Here is a 16,545-nt window from a genome sequence, read left to right as displayed (position 1 = left end):
TTTGTTTAGAGTCTCAAGCGATGAGGTTTTAATAGTTAGTACCACAGGTGGCTGGTGGCACCTTAATTGGGAAGGACGGGCTCATACTTATGGCTTCAACGGAATAAATGGAATGGTATCAAACACGTCAAACACAAGGTTTCCTTGTGTTTGTTACCATTCCATTCACTCCAATCCAGCCATTATTATGAGCCGTCCTCCCCTCAGCAGCCTCATGTGGTTAGTACTCTGGTGTATCTTTTTACCAGTTATTTTATTAAATAATATGACACTCAAAACAGGTCATGTGAGCATGTCTTTTTTATATGTGTGTTTGAGTGATAATGCTTTTATTTCTACTCTCTGTTTCTACACTGTATGAACAGTCCATTTGATAAATCATGATTTCACATTCTCTTTCAGTAAGTCTAACACCAACATTATTTTGCTAAACTTCTATAAGAAAAATGTTTAAACAACTGTTATAATTGTGTCACATGAACACATACAAGTTGTTTATGCCTTGTCCAACATTTCCCTGATGATGTGTTGTACATGTAAAACCAGGCAAGGACAAATGAGGTAGGCTACAGTGATGTGGTCTATCTGGTTGAGTAGATGAGTAGATGAGTAGTCTTCCCGTCTACTGTTTGTCACGCTCTTATCATTCCTCTGGGGGTGGTACCACTAACATGTTGGAAATAATTAGAGTACATAGTTACACAGTACATGTTTGAAAAACACCTTGTCAAAATATAGTTGCTCAGATCGTTATCAAAGTCATACAATGTTTGTGTTTATGTCATAATAAATTTCAAGGCATAATTATAATCACTTCCTAGTATAAATTGGCTTCATCCTCTTGCCATAACATTTGTAAGCTGTGTTGGCATCATTCTACATAGCACCAAAGGTGAGAAGATTAAGGACACCAAGTCTGGATCAGAGAAGAACTAGAGGTTTTAGTGGAATACCCACAGAACTCCAGTCTCCTTTTCAGCTCATTTATCACCTGATTTTCTTAAAAGGCATATCTCGATAGGTGGTCCAGGTGTCCTCTGACATGGCACAAATGTTCTCTATTGCTCCTCTATTTTTCTCATTCAAGGTGGGAGGCCGATGACAGAGAGCAACATGAAACCATGATTTTGCTCAAAACATATTTTTTTACTCTTAAAGCAGAGCGCCGCACTTGGAGAAACAGCGCCACTGGCAGTGGTGGAAAAGGTGCACAGTCATACTTGAGTAAAAGTAAAGATACCATCATAGAAAATGACTCAAATAAGTCACCCAGTCAAATACTACTTGAGTAAAAGTCTAAAAAGTATTTGGTTTTAAATATACTTAAGTATCAAAAGTATAAACCAGACACAACATTTTTTATTACATTTTTTATTGACGGATAGCCAGAGGCACACTCCAGCACTCAGACATAATTTACAAATTAGGAATTTGTGTTTAGTGAGTCCTACAGATCAGAGGAAGTAGAGATGTTCTCTTGATACGTATGTGAATTGGACCATTTACTTGTCAAAATGTAACGAGTACTTTTGGGTGTCAGGGAAAATGTATGGAGTAAAAAGTCCATTATTTTCTTTAAGAATGTAGTGAAGTAAAAGTTCGCAAAAATATAAATAGTAAAGTTCAGATACCCCCAAAAAACTATGTAAGTGTAACGATTGTCTGAAAGAGGGGACCAAGATGCAGCGTGGTAAGTGGTCATAATTTATTATAAATGACGAAACACTTAAACAAAGAAACAAAAACAAACAGTTCTGTCAGGTGAAAAACACAAGACAGAAAACAACTACCCACAAAACCCCAAAGGAAAACAGGCTGCCTAAGTATGGCTCCCAATCAGTGACAATGATGTACAGCTGTTCCTGATTGAGAGCCATACCAGGCCAAAACAAAGAAATACAAAGCATAGAAAAAGGACATAGAATGCCCATCCTAGTCACACCCTGGCCTAACCAAAACAGAGAATAAAACCCTCTCTATGGCCAGGGCGTGACAGTAAGTAGTATTTTCAAGTATTTTGTACTTAAATACTTTACACCACTGGCCACTGGCATTTATTATTGTTTTTGTTTTGTTTATTAAAGCCCCAGTGCAATCAAAAATGTGATTTTTCTGTGTTTTATATACACTCCCAGGCCAATTTATTAGGTACCCCCATCTAGTACCAGTTCGGACCCCCCTTTGCCTTCAGTACAGCCTGAATTTGTCAGGGCATTCTACAAGGTGTCGGAAACGCTCCACAGAGATGTTGGTCCACGCTGACACAATGGCATCATGCAGTTGCTGCAGATTCAACGGCGGTTAATTCATGCTGTAAATAGCCCGTTCCATGTCATCCAAAAGATGCTGCATTGGGTTGAGGTCTGGGGACTGAGCAGGCCACTCAAGTAAACTGATTTCGCTGTCATGTTACAGGCAATGTTTTTCCACTTCTCAATTGTCCAGTGCTGGTGATCATGTGCCCACTGGAGCCACTTCTTCTTGTTTTTAGCTGATAGGAGTGGAGCCCTCTGTGGTCGTCTGCTGCAATAACCCATTCTTGACAAGGACCGACGAGTTGTGCGTTCCGAGATGCAGTTCTGCACACCATTGTTGTACTGCAGCGTTATTTGTCAGTTTGTGGCCCGTTTGTTAGCTTGCACGATTCTTCCCATTCTCCTTCAACCTCTCTCATCAACGAGCTGTTTTCACTCACAGGATTGCCACTGACTGGATGTTTTTTGTTTGTTGCACCATTCTCTGTAAACCCTAGACACTGTCGTGTGTGAAAAGCCCAGGAGGGCGGCCGTTTCTGAGATACTGGAACTGATGTGCCTGGCACCAACGATCATACCAAACTTAGGTCACTTGTTTTACCTATTCTAATGTTTAATCGAACAGTAACTGAATGCCTCAATGCTTGTCTGCCTGCTTTATACAACAAGCTATGGCCACGTGACTCACTGTCTGTAGGAGTGATCCATTTTTGTGAATGGAGTGGTATACCTAATAAACTGACCGGTGAGTGTATTTTTCCACACTATGAGGTTGGAATAATACTGTGAAATTGTGAAAATTATGATAATGCACTTTTAGTGTAAGAGCTGTATGAAAAGACTACCTGAAATTTCAGCCTGTTTTGGTGGGATGGAGTTTTGGCCTTCCATGTTGACGTCAACATGCAATAAATGAGTTAATAGACCAATAAGAAAAAGAGTTCCAAACCTCTGCCAATAACAGCTCATTTTCAGTTTTCCTCTCCCCACTCCCAGACAGTCCTAGCAAAATTATTGTTTGAGAAATTGCCCTTTGCTAAGAAGCAATTTTTTCCCTTTTTGACCATTTTAATTGAAAACAACCACAGTAATGGACTTAATTGTTACCCAGAAATGATTTGATATTGAGATAAAAACGACTGCGTTGGACCTTCAAACGGCGGAGGAGCTCCCACGTCAAGGTAAAAACTAAATCAGAGAACATGCTCTGCTGTGCTATTGTGCGTGCAGTGATGTGCAATGATGCCTGCCGAAAAAAAAACAGGGTTCATTGTCTGAAGAAACATCTTTGTTGTTGTAATATCGCAAATGAACGTGGTAGTTTCACCGCTGCGGATTCCAATTTTAAGCGTTCATTATTGGATTTATACATGGAATATTGTTTAAGAATAGGAAACGTTCAAAAATAGCTGGAGTGCGTCTTCAAATTACATTTCTATGGGAACACCACTAATTCCCATCTCTGCATGAAATAAATTCTGGTATGCAGCAGAGTTCCCATTCTGATCTGTGCTGCATTCTTCTGGTCTGGACAGGAATCACCTTGACATCAGCTGTTGGTCTCTCAGTGCTCCCCCTGGCGGTTGGTTATTTATCTAGTCAAGGAAGGGAACATGGGCTCTACTGGTTGAAGGGTCCTGTCATCAGCTGGAGACCAATTAAAACCCAATCCTATTCTGTCATGCTGGAAAAAGATTTGCAGATGGACTGAGAAATCCATGTAAATCCATGTAGCTACAATGGCACCTGTAATGAACATGTAATGCATGACATGTACACTATGCTCTCCTCAAATTGTACTCTAATCATGTAATTAAGTTTAAGCAAGTTAGAACGGTAGAGATTATAAAGAATCATTGAAAGGCAAGCCAGCCCAAATTTCCCTAATTATGGCCACACCTCTTTAAACTGCCAGTTGGTGTGAATTGGGGCATTTCCATAAAAATAAACCCCCAACTCCACACACGAGGAAGGTGCGCATTGACTGTCACACCCTGATCTGTTTCACCTGTCTTTGTGATTGTCTCCACCCACGTCCAGGTGTCACCCGTTTTCCCCATTATTCCCAGGGTATTTATTCCTGTGTTCTCTGTTTGTCTTTGTAAGGGGTGCGTAACCGGTGGCAGGGAAGTCAGACGCAGGAGAGCAGAACTTGGTAATAGCCGGAGCAGTTTAATAGCAAAACCAACGGCATAAAAATAAGATATGGGTACAAAAACCTGTCGCGCACCAATCAACACGTGCACAAGCACTTACAATAAACAATCCCACACAAAGACATGGGGGGGGAACAGAGGGTTAAATACACAACACGTGATTGAGGGAATTGAAACCAGGTGTGAGGAAAAACAAGACAGAACACATGGAAAATGAAAATTGGATCGATGATGGCTAGAAGACCGGCGACGCCGACCGCTGAGCTCCGCCCGAACAAGGAGAGGACCCGACTTCGGCGGGAGTCGTGACAGTCTTTTATACTATCAAAATAAAGAAAGTCGCACACTGCATGTATAATCTCCCAACAATTTAATGGGTATTTACCAACATTTCGGCATCACTGTGCCTTCCTCAGGGTAATGTCATAAATACTTGAACCAGGTTATGTAGACACACAGTGCAATTAGTGTAATCAATGACAGTGGTGAGGGGTGTGTCATAATGATTAAGTTCATTAAAATTAATTAGTGACACTGTTAAAAAAATAGTATATGGCATATTAAATATTATTATATTGTTATCATATAGAAACATAATGGAATATAGTGCATCATATTAGCATCAACATACATTATTGTTTCATTCAATTTCACATAATTTTGTATTTCATTTTTGTTACAAGTAATATTGGTTCAACCTTAATATACACTGCTCAAAAAATTAAAGGGAACACTTAAACAACACAATGTAACTCCAAGTCAATCACACTTCTGTGAAATTAAACTGTCCACTTAGGAAGCAACACTGATTGACAATAAATTTCACATGCTGTTGTGCAAATGGAATAGACAACAGGTGGAAATTATAGGCAATTAGCAAGACACCCCCAATAAAGGAGTGGTTCGGCAGGTGGTGACCACAGACCACTTCTCAGTTCTTATGCTTCCTGGCTGATGTTTTGGTCACTTTTGAATGCTGGCGGTGCTTTCACTCTAGTGATAGCATGAGACGGAGTCTACAACCCACACAAGTGGCTCAGGTAGGTGCCTTCCCTGTAGCTCAGTTGGTAGAGCATGGTGTTTGCAACACCAGGGTTGTGGGTTCGATTCCCACGGGGGGCCAGCACAGAAAAATAATGTATGAAATGAAATGTATGCATTCACTACTGTAAGTCGCTCTGGATAAGGGTGTCTGCTAAAATGACTAAAATGTAAAATGTAAGGTAGTGCAGCTCATCCAGGATGGCACATCAATGTGAGCTGTGGCAAGAAGGTTTGCTGTGTCTGTCAGCGTAGTGTCCAGAGCATGGAGGCGCTACCAGGAGACAGGCCAGTACATCAGGAGATGTGGAGGAGGCTGTAGGAGGGCAACAACCCAGCAGCAGGACCTCTGCCTTTGTGTAAGGAGTAGCAGGAGGAGCACTGCCAGAGCCCTGCAAAATGACCTCCAGCAGGCCACAAATGTGCATGTGTCTGCTCAAACGGTCAGAAACAGACTCCATGAGGGTGGTATGAGGGCCCGATGTCCACAGGTGGGTGTTGTGCTTACAGCCCAACACCGTGCAGGATGTTTGGCATTTGCCAGAGAACACCAAGATTGGCAAATTCACCACTGGTGCTCTTCACAGATGAAGCAGGTTCACACTGAGCACATGTGACAGACGTGACAGAGTCTGGAGACGCCGTGGAGAACGTTCTGCTGCCTGCAACATCCTCCAGCATGACCGGTTTGGCGGTGGGTCAGTCGTGGGGTGGCATTTCTTTGGGGAGCCGCACAGCCCTCCATGTGCTCGCCAGAGGTATCCTGACTGCCATTAGGTACCGAGATGAGATCCTCAGACCCCTTGTGAGACCATATGCTGGTGCGGTTGGCCCTGGGTTCCTCCTAATGCAAGACAATGCTAGACCTCATGTGGCTGGAGTGTGTCAGCAGTTCCTGCAAGAGGAAGGCATTGATGCTATGGACTGGCCCGCCCGTTCCCCAGACCTGAATCCAATTGAGCACATCTGGGACATCATGTCTCGCTCCATCCACCAACGCCACGTTGCACCACAGACTGTCCAGGAGTTGGCGGATGCTTTAGTCCAGGTCTGGGAGGAGATCCCTCAGGAGACCATCCGCCACCTCATCAGGAGCATGCCCAGGCGTTTTAGAGGTCATGGAGGCCACACACACTACTGAGCCTCATTTTGACTTGTTTTAAGGACATTACATCAAAGTTGGATCAGCCTGTAGTGTGGTTTTCCACTTTAATTTTGAGTGTGACTCCAAATCCAGACCTCCATGGGTTGATAAATTGGATTTCCATTGATTATTTTTGTGTGATTTTTGTTGTCAGCCCATTCAACTATGTAAAGGAAAAAGGATGTGTTATTTTAGTGCTCCCTTTATTTTTTTGAGCAGCATATAATGAGCATCATCAACAGGGGGAACATATTAGGTATACGCTTAGTAAGCTGTAAAAATAATTTTTCGATTTATAAGACTTGTTCATAAAGGAAAAAGTGTTCATAAGAAGGGCCTGAGATCAAAGTCAATATTCAGACCACTAGGGGTCAATGTTTTTAGATAGGATATCCAGTAAGCCTCTCTTTGTAGGATCTCAATGTTACCTCTCCTTGGTAGAGCAACATGCTCAATGCCTGTGTATTTGAGGGAGGAGATGGGATGGTTAGCTTCAACAAAGTGAGCTGCTACTGGATAGTCGATGTTCTTACACCTGATTGAGCTGCGGTGTTCAGCTATGCGTTGTTTAAATTGTCTTTTCGTTTGTCCTACGTAGGCTTTCCCACATGAACAGGTGATGAGATAGATTACTCCCTTGGTCTTGCATGAGATGATACCCCTCACAGGGATTTTTCGACCTGTATGTGGGTGTCTGAAGAAAGACCTTTTTTTGGTGCTATTACACTGCGCATGAGCCACATTTGTAGTTCCCATTTGGGATAGGTGTCAAGAGTGTCTGAGTGAGCTCAGGGGGCATGTCAGATCTCACCAAACTATCTCCAATATTGCGACCACGCTTAGACCACCAGTGGGGGTTCCTCGAAGAGGTGTGCAATTATTTTGTCTGATTGCAGAATATGCCAGTGCTTTTTCAGAAATGCTTTCATTTTCTCCGAACCCTTGGTGTACTTAGTGCAAAAGACGGTTGCGTTGTTTTTCTTCTTTGGTTAAGTTTTTAGTAATTCATCTTTTGGTTTTTGAGATATTTTCATCATTGCCGCATCAATAGTTGGGTCCTTGTAGCCTCTCATTTTGAGTTTATCTGTCATTTTTTTTAGCATTGCTGTCAAAATCTGACTGGTGGCCACAGATTGGTTTAACCCTGCATAACTGGCTATGTGTAGACCATTCTGGAGGGGAAGGGGATGCATACTATCCGCACATAGCAAGGTATTGATGTCTGTGGGCTTTGTGTATAAGTCTGTGTGTAATGCATCATTCTCTTTGATAATCCATAAATCCAGGTAGTTTATTTTTCTCTCATCAGTCTGCATGGTGAATTTGAGGTATTCAGAGCTCTCCTTTAGTAGAGTTTGGAATTAATTTAGTTCCTGCTGACTTCCTGCCCAGAGCACAAAGACATTATCTATGTATCTCTTCCATAAGAGGATTTTAGAAAGTAAGGGGTGTGTGTCTGTTTTTAAAAAGGAATGCTTCTTCAAATTGTCCCACATACAGGTTTGCATAGATGGGGGGGAAAAGGGGAGCCCATGGCTACACCCCAAATTTGAAGGAAAAAGTGACTCAAAGACAAAATAGTTATGGGATAATAGCAGTTCAGTAAGTTGTAAGATGCAATCATTAGATGGAGCAGGGGTAGAGTTTCTCTGCTGAAGGAAGTGTTGCAAGCCTCCAGTGTGTGGGATGTTAGTGTACAAGCTCTCCACATCAAAAGTGGCCAGCAGGATGACCTCTGGTATCCTTCCTAAGCCCTCTATCAATGAGATCATGTGACTAGTATCTTTGACATAAGATGGGAGATTCTCAACCATCGGTTTAATGTGGTGATCCACAAACGTAGAAATGTTGGATGTCAGAGTCGATTGCTGCTACAATGGGTCTACCTGGAAGAGGAGATACTTGTTAATTTAGCGACTGTATAGAAAGTTGGTATCTTGGGAAATTTCACACATAGAAATTCAACTTCTTGTTAAGTGATTTGTCCTGATTCCAAACAGCTTTCCACTGTAGATGAAATATTATGCTGGAATTCCAGGGTAGGGTCACAATTCAGTTTGCGATAGAAGTCACCTTTAGATAGTTGTCGGCGACATAGTCACATTTGTTTTGTATACAAATTCCTTCTCCTTTGTCACATTTTTTTATGATAATCTAAGTATCTGACTTTAAGTCCTTAAGAGCTGTTCTCTCGTCTCTACTCAGGTTATCATAGGATTTGTGTTTCTGTTTATCTTTCAGTAAGTCACCTACATCATTTTCAACAATCCTACAGAAGGTTTCTATGGAGGCATTACGTTTGGGGGAGGTACAAATGAACTTTTTGCTCTAAATGTGGTACTCTCAGAGTTCTCAGGTCCCTCAGCTGGGTTAATGGCTCCATCTCCTCCTTGACTCACGGTAGGACAGGTAAGTCTATTCATTAGCATGGTAGACCGATGTATACATCTCACTGAGGATGACATTTCAAGTGGAGTCGTAAGTATCACTCTTATCAAAGAACTCACGCAATCTCAGATTACGAAAAACTTGAATACATCTATCTGGACATCAAAGTCATTAATGTATGCAGTGGGTACATATGTTATCCCCTTATTGAGAACACTGAGGTGAGCGGACGTCAGGGTCTTACTTGATCAGTTGAAGACATTTAGCTCCTGTTGGACTGTGGGCCGTCCTGGGTCTCAATTGATAGGTGTCGCGGGGTGGTAGTGGATTTCTTCTTCCTCCGACGTATGTGTCGAACCCTCTTACATGCTGGGAGTGTTGTCCCCGGTGTCCCCACCCTCTGTTGTAGATAAAACGCTCACCATTGGTAGAGGAGACAGAGTTAGCCCTGTCTGTGGATAGTCGGTCTGTCATCGGCTTGTCTCTTCCGTTTTTTTGGTTTCTTGTGTTTAGAGTCTCGCCAGAGATATATTAGTCTGTTGTTCTTATCTTCCAAATCGCGTTTATACTTCTTGATTTTCCTGATTTTCCTGTCTTTTGCCAGTTTGTCTTGTCAAGTCAACCAGTGGTTTTTTCTGTGCTCCTGGTTTTGACTTTTTGCCTGCCCTGACTCTGAGCCCGCCTGCCTGAACATTCAGCCTGACCTGACCTTGAGCCTGCCTGTACCGTTTGGAACTCTGACCTGGTTAATTAACTTTTACCTGTCCTCGCCCTGCCTCTTGTTGTTTAATAAATATCAGAGACTCGAACCTTCTGCTTCCTGTGTCTGCATCTGGGTCTCGCCATGTGTCGTTATATTGACAGCTAAAACTAAAAACAGGACAGAGACAACACAATCATACTCTGCGGGACAGATCATAGTCGCCCAACTGACTCACCTGGGATTTAGAGCAGTAAATGACTTGTAACAGAAAGTTAAACTCAAACTTTTTTTTTACTCAAACAGCACGAGATATTATGTTCTCTAGTTGAGAAATATGACGATTTCTTTGAGGAAGTGTCTTCCTAGTGGGGGCTTTATGTGTAAGTGTTACTATAACCACAATTATGTATGGACAATACTATGACCTGGACTTCTTCCACGACAGACTTGCGAACAGGTGAATATTCTGCAATTTTTGAAATTATTTTCCCTCTCAAATATTTGAATATTCTAAAATATAAATAAATAATTGTCAGGGTCTCAACTTACTGAGAGTTAAAATAGTAGAATACATCAAGTGGAATTTTTAAATTTGGTTGTGCATCAGCAGTTTTTCTCATGTCACTCAATTAGCCCATGTCAGCTATTTTTTATTTATTTATTGTAAGTTAATTTTGCAGCCAGATTTGCAGCCAGCTATTTAAACTTGCAGTAATCATGGTTGAATTACCTACCGGTGGCCCCAGTGATTTTGTTAAAAACTGGAAACTTTTCTGCCCCCTCCCCGCCATGGCAAAATGTGTAGATTTGCAGCAAACTTGCTTTAAAACTGCAACGTGTGGAATTGCAGGAAATGTACAGAAATTTCACTTAGGGTCCCCAAAAGGCTAGGGCCAGCTCTGACTGCATGTGTGGGTATGGGTGTGGGTACGCAGACCTGTGAGCCACGAGGTCAGATTTTGTGGCCCCCACCCCCATCAAAGTTGCCCATCCCTGACTTAAACAAATCCGCTGGATTGGTCTGATGTGCTTCTGTCCACTTAACAAGGTTTTTTGTGGATTTAACTCTTTGTTGTGCATTTTCAATGCATGTTGTCTTCTCCTTCCAGTCAAGGCACAGAGTTTGATAGCATTTGGACTTGCGATGAGGAGCTTTGGGACAACACCACAGCAACTGGGGAAGAGAAGGTAATCGCACAGAGATTATGTTGTTGCCTCTCATCTAATAGAACAAAGGCACACATATCCGTCTTGTACAGTACAATGTCAAGTGAGGTCTGTCTCTACTCAGCTGGAGGGTTTGTGTCCTCTGAGAAAAGCAGTGAAGAAAGACGACTTCCTCAGACTACGCTTTAACTTTAAAGTGCCTGTGCTGCAGTGGGCTGGGAGCTTCAGCCATTCAGAGTGGGGGCGATACGAGATTGGAGTATATGCCTCCCTATGGCTGGAAAGGCCTGCCCCAGGACGGTATGAACATTCCCTTCAGGACCCTATTTAATCATCTCAACCAAACTACATGTATACTGTATATAAAGTCATTGTCCTCTCACCTTTTTGCTTATTTGTTGTTGATCAGTTGTGAGATCCACTTTGGCCCTGCTCAACGACTCGTCCAGCAGCCGCCTGTTTGAGCGCAGGTGGCCTGATCAGTGTGTCCGCTGTGGTGGGAAATGGCGGCATCCTTCGAGGCTCCAAACAAGGCAGGGCCATCGACAGTCACCACTTTGTCTTCAGGTCAGTAGTGCTGCTGCAGCTCACCTTCGACCATCTTCAAACAACTATTAGACTTCTTATTGCTCTTTGACATAACTAAGATCAAGTTGGTTGCAATTGTAAATATTTCCAATCACCAAGCACTTTGAGGAGGATGTGGGCACAAAGACATCTTTCTATGGGTTCACCACAAATACTGTGAAGAATTCCCTACATTTTTACAGAAAAGATGGCTTCACCAAGGTCCCACGGGGACGGGTAAGAACTTGTGGGACAGGCTACAGCAGCGTTTCCCAAACTCTGCCCTCTGGACCTGAAGGGGTGCACGTTTTGGTTTTTGACCTAACACTACATAGTTGATTCAAATGATCAAAGCTTGATGATTAGTTGATTATTTGAATCAGCTGTGAAGTGCTAGGGCATAAACCAAAACATGCACCCCTTAGGGTCACAAGGACCAAGTTTGGGAAACCCTGGGCTACAGTGTTGAATCCGGTCCATTTTAAAGTGTTAGGAATTTGTCATACTCTGAGTGGTTGTTTATGCAACTATTCCTTAAAGCTTTGACTATTTCCTATCTGCAGAGTCCGATATATCTTCATTCCGTCCAACGAACGTGACTATGTGATGATGTCAGCTGCCATCGAGAGTCTAAATGTCACCTCCTGTAGCTCAGTTGGTAGAGCATGGTGTTTGCAACGCCAGGGTTGTGAGTTCGATTCCCACGGGGGGCCAGCACAGAAATTATTTTTTTATGAAATGTATGAAATTGGATGAAATGTATGCATTCACTACTGCATTCACTACTGTAAGTCGCTCTGGATAAGAGCGTCTGCTAAAATGACAAAAAAAAGGGTCACATATGTGAAGCCCACATTAAGAAGAGTTGTACATTTGAACAGCATGATACAGCATGATACAATGGTGTGTTGAAGTACTGTGGTCAAGGAAAGCACAATGATCTTGCTTGCGCTTATGCTGGTGAATACGCGTCTCAGCTGTAATTTACTTTATTACCACAAGATGGTGCTGTTGTATTTCTATGAATGTGGTGCGGTGAGCAATGGCTAGAATCTTGTGTGGTGGTAGGGCTGTAGGCATACAATTCACTTGTTGATGCTCATCTTTTTGTAAGCTCCCTTGCTATTGATTTACTTTTTTACATTCTTAATGGAAAGTTTTTTCACCCCTTACTACATTTATCCCCTCAAACAGGCCCTCTCGATACTTTGTATTTAAGCCACCAGTTAAGCACTTTAAAATGCTTCATCCAGATTTTATTACATATGTAACGCAAAGGTAAGGGGACTCGTATTGCCAGGTCAAATTGAGACTTTTAGATAATTATTGGCTGCTTTTGACATTAATGACTGTTGACTGTCAATGCTGCACAGGTTTCTGAAGTCTCCCCTGCTGAAGTACAGTCAGCTCTACATGCCCAGCACTGGTGCTCTGATGCTTCTGACCGCCCTGCACATGTGTGACCAGGTCACATCACCACACGCTTTGCCCTTGGTCATCTATTGGTCACTGTTTAACCAACCAAGTGTCTAATGACATATGGCAACTTGGCCAGTATGGAAGTGATTTATTGGGAAACCATGACATCCTCTGTTTATAGTCCTGGTATAGACCCCATATACTGTTATTCCATATTGATTGTGTCAGATGTAATTCATTAACATAATCCTGCAGAAACAGTAAATGTGGATTATAATTAATTAAAACATTTTAGGGGTTGATATGTTTTTTGTAAGGGAAAATCAAGTCTGAAATGTAAAAGTGTAAATTACAAACTTCAGAAGCCTTTTTAAATCTCAAACACACAAGTATTTTTAATTTCCTGCGTTGCAGGAAAGTTCTACTGCAACAGGGTGATCAAATTAAGACCCTACATCTGTATTGAAGGCTAGATGGTGCTATACTGAAACTATGCATAGAAATATTTACACAGCTGACTGAGAATGCAATTCATGCATAAGTGAACAAATCTCCTACCTTCCTGCAGGTGTCTGCCTATGGTTTCATCACAAAAAACTTTGCAGACTTCTCTGACCACTACTATGATGCTGTGATGCTGCCCCTGCTCTTCTATGCCAACCACGACATGCAGATGGAGAGCTGGCTGTGGGAGGTACTGCATGCACGAAAAGTAATGTCACTGTACAAGAGGACAAAAGTACTGAATTGTATTTTCATGTGAAAAGCCTTCCTTGAAATGCTGTTAACTCCTATGTTTGCCATGGAGGTAGTCCCTCTGAAGGAGTGGCTGCTGGAGTTGTGTGGCATCCTTTGTCATTAGTCTCACAGCAACATTAAAGGCCTTTGACGGTGTAAAGCCAAGCTCAGGTGTTCCAAGCGTCTGTTTGTGGGATCGGGCCTTCTTTGATCATTTGAACAACCCTTATCTTCTCTGTGAAGGCAGGTGCAGGGAGCCGAGACTGTAGTCTCTCGGTCATTCTTCTTTCTCATTTTCCTGCAATGCCTATTCTCATTAGAAACTGTCGGTTTGACTGGGACTCACAATGAAAGCATTCACATTATGAAGCCAGCAGTCCATTCATGCCAACCTTTTTGTAAATGAGCTTTGACTTGCAGCCTCTTTGTCCAGTGCCTATCCAAGGATAGGTTACTCCAAGCCACAATAAAGACAAAGTGACACATTCTTGTGTCAAGCTTTGATCTGCTGAGCTATTGTTACATGCATAAATGGATCTCCAGTGTCTGTTATGAATGAAATCCTGATAATAGACTAGTGAATGCTGCTAGATTATGTAATTCACTGTAAAGGCAAGATAATGACCACTTGTAACAAATTCTACACATTTTGGGGGAAAGCTGTGTTATGGCCATTTTCTGCAACTGACAGCTGTGCAAAATGTTATGGGATGGCATCTTATGTGCAATTGTTTTCTTATTCTATCAGCAAATCTTTAATTTTACAAACCTAATTAAAGCTAGAGTCCTTAATTGAAACAATAACAAAGCGGTCAGTGGCCTCTATTTTGGTAAAAAGCTGAGGGATGGGCCAGGAGAAATGTAACCAAATTGTAACTCAAATTCATAGAGCTATGGATGCAAGGACTGACCAGCCATGATATCAACATTATAGTTGTAACCATGTTTTGAGGCTATACAGTTTGTTTAAATACATTTACATTGTTTACAAACACATTTTTGGTTCTGATGGGGTGCAGCAGTTGAACTAAGCTCATAGGCATCTATGTTATCATCTTCAATAATCAATTCGTATATATTCAAAATGTATGTACAACTAGGGATTCTAGCTTTAAAATTTAGTGTAGTGCATGTTATGTATTTTTTATTTATATTATTTACTTCATATCATTTCAAGTCGCACTGGCGCGAGTCGGGTCGCACAGCTCGCTCTTTTTGGAAGCGGAGGAGGGGAAACGGGGACAGAGGACTGTGGGAGGGACGAACATATTCTGGATTGGATCTGACGGAGCAAGTGACAATGTAGCGGAGTCTGGCTTTCGCGTCGGAGTTGGAAAATATTGCATCAAATTATACAAACTTTTATGTATTTTTATATTTCACATATATTTGTGATGAGTAGGTTATGTGTTTACTGGACATAAGAGGAGTACTAAGATTCGCTTTCTGTGGGAGACTGACTCAAAATTACTTTCCTTGAGTTATTGGAAGGCTACGATTAATTTTGCTTGGACCTTGGAGGGCTCTCTGAAAACTGCCACCTTGACATGTATTCCCGTTTTCTAACATGCAACAACAACACTGTATAAGGTAAGACAAATGTGAATTCAAACGTTATAATTATGGATAAGACAGGAATGGCCCCTACCGACGGGCTCGGGAAACTAGTGTTGCTAGTTAAGAAGTTCAGTCCGAAGGTCGCTAGCACACTAGTTAGCTTTGCTAGCTAGCTAGCCATGTTATTTTAGTGAACGAAGCAACCGCGAGATTGAAAAGTAGATGCTAGCAAAAGTGATAGGCTTGCTACATATGTTGTAAGGGCTACTAGCTAACGGCATTTTTCCTTTCACAATAACCCAGTCTAGTTCAAGTTGCATTGCACGTTTGCGCCATGCTTTATAATGTGTGTCTTATTCATGGATAATTTTATAATTGAGTAATAACTATTTTACAGTTGGATGAATAATAACTAACTAGGCCTATTTCTAAAAACACATTATTGGCAATAAATGATCCATAATCTAAATCCTACATCATGGTGTAGTTCTCTATTGGGACCAGTGAAAAAAGTTGCACCCCATCACCAGCTACACACTCCAACCTCTCAAACATACATTCATATTGTGTGACCCCTTGCCAGCAATGCAGCAAGCATGAACAGACTGGCTAATGGCCTTGGTGGGGGAAGAGGAGGAGGACATGATCACTGTTATTGGGAATGACAGCTTTGCTTACGCCCTGTGCACCTCTTTGGGTGTGTGGTGTACTGAGACTGCCAGGTTATGTAATGTATCAAGTTATGTTCACACAAAAGAACAGTGCAGACTGCAGAGCTGTGCTGTGCAGACACCATCTCATTAGTGGGATCCTGCTGTGCTCACTGTGAACTTTCTCAAAACGGTGTATGTTTACATAGCAACACTTTACTGTACATGAATTTCCTGGCCAGGTTGATCTGAAGAATAAACGTTTTGTTTTCTAAATTATAGTTTCCGGATTTGACCATATTAATGACCAAAGGCTCGTATTTCTGTGTTTATTATATTATAATTAAGTCTATGATTTGATAGAGCAGACTGACTGAAGGTGGTAGGCAGCAGCAGGCTTGTAAGCATTCGTTCAAACAGCACTTTACTGCGTTTGCCAGCAGCTCTAAGCAATGCTTGAAGCACAGCTCTGTTTATGACTTCATGCCTATCAACTCCCGAGATTAGGCTGGCAATACCAAAGTGCCTATAAGAACATCCAATAGTCAAAGGTCTATGAAATACAAATGGTATAGAAGATAAATAGTTGACGCGTCATAATTCCTATAATTACTACAACCTAAAACTTCTTAACTGGGAATATTGAAGAACTGGGAATATTGAACCACCAGCTTTCATATGTTCTCATGTTCTGAGCAAGGAACTTAAACGTTAGCTTTTTTACATGGCACATATTGCACTTTTACTTTCTTCTCCAACA

General features: G+C 41.8%; 1 protein-coding gene across 6 annotated transcripts in view; it reads left to right on the top strand.

Moving 5' to 3' along the window:
• Window positions 1-14,833: 14,833 nt before the first annotated feature.
• LOC115171412 (caskin-2) overlaps window positions 14,834-16,545 on the top strand; it is a 90,243-nt gene continuing 88,531 nt past the window's right edge. For 5 of the 6 annotated variants that reach the window (XM_029728202.1, XM_029728206.1, XM_029728205.1 and 2 more), the window contains exon 1: window positions 14,834-15,168. The gene's annotated coding sequence lies outside the window, so the exon portion shown is untranslated. The remainder of the gene's footprint in view (window positions 15,169-16,545) is intronic. The other variant, XM_029728203.1, reaches the window with a different exon arrangement.

Source organism: Salmo trutta, chromosome 32 (genome assembly GCF_901001165.1).
Source record: "Salmo trutta chromosome 32, fSalTru1.1, whole genome shotgun sequence".
Lineage (NCBI taxonomy): Eukaryota > Metazoa > Chordata > Actinopteri > Salmoniformes > Salmonidae > Salmo > Salmo trutta.
This window is presented reverse-complemented; position numbering and strand designations above follow the sequence as displayed.